Source organism: Pygocentrus nattereri, chromosome 9 (assembly GCF_015220715.1).
Source record: "Pygocentrus nattereri isolate fPygNat1 chromosome 9, fPygNat1.pri, whole genome shotgun sequence".
NCBI lineage: Eukaryota > Metazoa > Chordata > Actinopteri > Characiformes > Serrasalmidae > Pygocentrus > Pygocentrus nattereri.
In genome coordinates, this window is record NC_051219.1 from 25,842,365 (window position 1) to 25,848,378 (window position 6,014).

Sequence of the window (6,014 nt, forward strand, 5' to 3'; positions counted from 1 at the left end):
GGAAAAAAATCATTTTCTTTATGATGATATTAGAACCAACTAATATTTATATATATATATATATATGTATAAATACCAACCATTCACACTGGAGTGTTTCAGTCTGGGCACAAAAGCCAATCAGAATAGAGCTCAGCCTTAAAGGGACAGTAACAAAAACAGCCTTGAGGATACAAAGTAGGGCTGCAAGTAGTGATTACCTTGGTAGTTGACTAATCTGTCCATTATTTTTTCGATTAGTCGATGATTAGTCATGCCCTCTATCTCTGCTTCCTGTGGGCATGGCTCCTGTTCCTGTTTTACTTCACCTGCTCAGGTCTGCAAACCTGTGAATGTCACCCTGCTGTCCAGTCTCTGCCTTAACATAAGCTCCCATAGCAAATTAAAATAATGACCCATGAAACATGAATATGAACTGATAGCTTAATTAAATGTCTTAATGTCTTAATGAAATAAACTAATTTAATGAAAGATTAAGAAGGCGTTCAAATGAAGATAATGTGAAAAAATGTAACTCAAAATAGCAGCCTCTGGAAAAACGCCCACAGGCGACAAGCGATCAGCTGTTTGGACAACAAGGAGCGAAAAGTCACTGCAGGTATGAACACAGAGCTATACACCAACACCAGCTACTCAGCCTAAAATTGCCAAAGCAACATTTAACAAAGTGTGCTGGTTTGTTTGGTGTATTTAGTGGTGCCAGCTTTTTGATGTCAGGTCAGTGTGTTAGCACAGCAGTGTTCGCTCATATGTAGCACTAGTCATGTTTTCGCCCCTTAGCAGCCATGTAATCAGATTCAGAAACATTTAGGAAAAAATATACATACAGCAAGACGTATCGAGTTTGGAATGTTGTTCTTTCTCCACATGGCTATTCATTTGTTTTTCCCATAAAGGTAAACAGAAAAACAGCTCAGACTCACACATTTTCTAAGCCACGTATTCTTCTAGGTCACTGGGGGGCGCTGGAGCCTATCCCAGTGGTCATTGGGCAGAATGTATTTCCCACTATCTCGCTATCTCTCGCTACGTAATCATAACGTACATTAAGACATTACTTACACTGTCACCTTTCCTAGCATTTATGTTGCTAATGCTGTGGCATTGTAACCAGTTTCAACTTTATACCATTCTGTAATGTGACAGTACAGCAGACGCCGCCTTACCTTAAAATGTAACTGCTATGACATTAATAAAAATTTTCACATTACCTCAAAGCAAAGTCACTCAATTATTACACAGTACCTACATAACAACTACACAGGAACTGGCCACTTGCTTTACAGTCTAACTTTAACACTACACTACAGGACAGTTCCTGTGAAGAATTAATCTGGCATCTTCTGCTCTCCTCTTCGTCTGATTCCTGTGTATCTGCACGTACAGAACACAAAAGCACACATGCACTTATTGATCTGCATTCCCAGCTGAACCTTGTGTGACCAAAGCCCCCCAGACCCCCTCCTCCCACCACTTCTGTTTACTCGCTGTTTGACGTCAAACATCCTAAACCACATTCCAATCACTGTTTTCATTTCCTACTATGACATATTTTACTGATTGTGAACACTTCTGATGCTTCTCTCTCTCTCTCTCTCTCTCTCTCTCTCTCTCTCTCTCTCCTGCCATCTCTGTATCTCTCTTCTCTTTCTTCCTTTCCTTTCGTCTTCTCTATTTCCTTTCCTCTTCTTTCTCTCTTCACCTCTTCTGTCTGTCTTTATTTCTGTTTCTCCCCTTCCTCTCTGTGTCTCTCCCTCCTTTGTCTATTCTCTGTGGCTAAATCTTTTGCTATCTTGTCTTTCTCTTCTGCCTCTTTCTCTCTCTCCATCTTTCTCTTCCTTCTCTCTCTTTCTCCCTATCCCTCTTTCCCTATTCTTCTCTTTTGCTCTCTTTCTCTCTCTGTCTCTCTCCTGTTTCATTTGCCTCTCACTTTTTTCTTTTACAATCTCCTTCACTCTCTGTCTTCTTCTCTCTTCTTTCTCTCTTTCTTGCTCTTTCCTTCTCTCATTTTCCCTGTCTCTCAGTCTTTCTCTCTTTCAGGCCCCCTCTCTCTTTTAGTGTCCTTCCTTTGTCCTTTCTCTGTCTCTCTTTTTCATTCCTTCTTCCTCTTTATCTTCCTTCTTTCCATCTTCTTCTCTCTCTGTTGTTTTTTCTCATTCTTTCTTCCCCTGTCTCTGTCTTTCTCTCTTTTTCATTTTCCTTTTCCTGTCTTTCTTTTTGTTGTCTTCTTCCTCTCTCTTTTGCTCTATCTCTCTGTCTCTCTCTCTCTCTGCTCTCTGCCTGTCTCTGTTTACATGTGAAAAAGAGAAACAGTGAGAGATACAGAGATGAAGAGATAGAGCGAGAAAGAGAGAGAAAAAAGCAAAGAAAACAAAAAGAAAGAGAGAAACACAGAGATAGAAAAAAGAGAGAAAGCCAGAGAGAAAGACAGAGAAACAACGAGAGGCGCTACTTTGATACTCTCTCTCTCTCTGGTTTTCTCTCTTTTTTCATTCCTTTTTTCTGTCTATCTCTTCTCTTCTTCCCCTCTCTCTGTCTCTCTCTCTCTCTCTGTGTCTCTCTCTGGCTTTCTCTCTCTCTTTCTCCCTCTATCTCTTCATCTCTGTATCTCTCACTGTTTCTCTTTTTCTCATGTAAACAGAGACAGAGAGCAGAGAGAGAGACAAAGAGAGAGAGAGAGAGAGAGAGAGAGAGAGAGAGAGAGAGAGAGAGAGAGAGAGAGAGAGAGAGAGAGAGAGAGAGAGAGCAAAAGCGAGAGGAAGAAAACAATAAAAAGAGAGAAAGACAGAAAAAAAGGAAAGAAAAAAGAGAGAAAGCCAGAGAGAGAGTCGGATAGGGATGTGGTTTAAACCACAGTAAATCAGGGGTGCTGCTATTAAAAGAAAAGAAGGAGAGAGTAAGTAAAGAAGTGAACGCAGCGGCAGATGAAAGAGGGCTTAGCGAGTGAAGCCCGGTCACTTCCTCCTCCGGTTAAAGCCTGAACTCCAGCAGCCTCCTGCAGCTTCACACCCGGACTCCACACTAAATTTAGCACGATAACATCAGCTCAGCGTCCGAGATTCACAACAGAAGCACAATATCGCCTCCTTTAGGCAACAGCAAGCACTGCAGGCACCAATAGCCAACTCAGCTTCACACCTCTGCAGCTCCTCATGCACCGAAGAGAAGAATTTGGTGTTTTAGCTTAAAAAAACAATATATCTGCCCTAAAAGTCAAAGTTTGTGCACAATTAAATGGAGAGTAAGTAAAATGGATATATTTGTGTTGTAATCATGGTGACCCCTGGTTCCTATCAGTCTCTACAGTCACCCATTTCACACCAAACTACTCTGAATGAGTCTGTTTACATCTCAACCATATTATATAGGAATTTTGGAAAATTCCCCTTTAACTGACTAATAACAGAGATTCAGTGAGCTCATATTATAAAGCAGTCAGATTATGTTTTTTTATTATTATTACTTCTTTCTTCTTTCCATACTTCATATTTATTCATAATTCATAGTACTTTATACCCCTTCGTATTTATAACCTGTACATTCTTGTTTATAACCTGTATAACCCCCTTCATGTCTATACCCCCTCATATTTTTAACCTGTACATACTATACTTACTGTACATTGTAACACACATATTTATATTTCTGCTAAGCACTTCTGGATGGATGCAAACTGGATTTCGTTGCTTTGTACCTGCGACATACGCAATGACAATAAAGTTGAATTCTATTCTAATTCTATTTAAACAACAAATCTTTCTATAGTGTCTCAGTAATAGATATTATTTGTCGAAATAATAAAACGTCTGTAATAACTCACAATGTGTATATAAAACTATAGAGGATTAAATGCTTCAGTGTGTTTAAGAGGATTGAGGACTTCTACATTTACTGAAGTACAGACATCTTGCACTTCAACCTCTCCTGCTCACCTTCATTTCACTCTGCATATAGATGTCTTATCTTCTACATTAGCGTGTGGAACCAATTAGCTTTGAGTTGAGAAGCTGGGTTAAAACACACTGATTATTTAAACATGGAGAACATTTAAGTCATAAAGTCATGCAGTTAAACCACATTCAAGCTGTTGCTTTAAGACTGTAAACAAAGAAACATCTACAGTGGGGAGAACAAGTATTTGATACACTGCTGATTTTTCAGGTTTTCCCACTTGCACAGCATGTAGAAGACTGTAATTTTTATCATAGGTACTCTTCAACTGTGAGTGATGGAATCTAAAACAAAAATCCAGAAAAATACATTGTATGATTTTCAAATAATTAATTTCCATTTTATTGTGTGAAATAAGCATTTGATACACCAGAAAAAGAAACTTAATATTTGGTACAGAAACCTTTGTTTGCAATTACAGAGATGAGACGTTTCCTGTAGTTCTTGACAAGGTTTGCACACACTGCAGCAGGGATTTTGGCCCACTCCTCCATACAGATCTCCTCCAGAGCCTTCAGGTTTCGTGGCTGTCACTGGGCCACACGGACTTTAAGCTCCCTCCAAAGATTTTCTATTGGATTCAGGTCTGGAGACTGGCTAGGCCACTCCAGGACCTTAAGATGTTTCCTACGGAGCCACTCTTTAGTTGCCCTGGCTGTATGTTTTGGGTCGTTATCATGCTGGAACACCCAGCCACGACCCATCTTCAGTGCTCTTACTGAGGGAAGGAGGTTGTTGGCCAAAATGTCACGATACATGGCCCCATCCATCCTTCCCACAATACGGTGCAGTCGTCCTGTCCCCTTTGCAGAAAAGCATCCCCAAAGAATGATGTTTCCACCGCCATGCTTCACGGTTGGGATGGTGTTCTTGGGGTTGTACTCATCATTCTTCTTCCTCCAAACATGACGAGTGGAGTTTAAACCAAAAAGTTCTATTTTTGTCTCATCAGACCACATGACCTTCTCCCATTCCTCCTCTGGATCATTCAGATGGTCATTTGCAAACTTCAGACGGGCTTTGACATGCGTTGGCTTGAGGAAGGGCACCTTGCATGCACTGCAGGATTTTAATCCTTGACGGCGTAGAGTGTTACTGATTGTTTTCTTTGAGACTGTGGTCCCAGCTCTATTCAGGTCATTGACCAGGTCCTGCCGTGTAGTTCTGGGCTCATTCCTCATCTTCCTCAAGATCATTGATGCTCCACGAGGTGAGATCTTGCATGGCGCCCCAGACCGAGGGAGATTTTCTGTTATTTTGCATTTCTTCCATTTTCTAATAATTGCACCAACAGTTGTTGCCTTCTCACCAAGCTGCTTGCCTATTGTCCTGTAGCCCATCCCAGCCTTGTGCAGGTCTACAATTTTATCCCTGATGTCCTTACACAGCTCTCTGGTCTTGGGCATTGTGGAGATGCTGGAGTCTGACTGATTGAGTGTGTGGACAGGTGTCTTTTATACAGGTAACGAGTTCAAACAGTTGCAGTTAATACAGGTAATGAGTGGAGAACAGGAGGGCTTCTTAAAGAAGAAGTAACATGTCTGTGAGAGCCAAAATTCTTACTGGTTGATAGATGATCAAATACTTATTTCACACAATAAAATGGAAATTAATTATTTAAAAATCATACAATGTATTTTTCTGGATTTTTGTTTTAGATTCCATCACTCACAGTTGAAGAGTACCTATGATAAAAATTACAGTCTTCTACATGCTTTGCAAGTGGGAAAACCTGAAAAATCAGCAGTGTATCAAATACTTGTTCTCCCCACTGTATTAGTAAATAGAATGGATTGACAGACATACAGACAGGTAGATTAATAGACAGATAGGTAGACAGACAGATGCATAGACAGATATACAAGTGGATAGGCAGACAGACAGAAACATGCATAGTCAGGTAAATAAATAGACAGATCGAGAGGCAGATTGATATATAGATTGACACACACAGGTACATAGATAGACAGACAGACATGAAATTAGCCAATTGTACATATTTACACAAAAATACTTTGAAAGACATCATGAAATGAAGTGTAGAATTCTTTACCAACATCCCC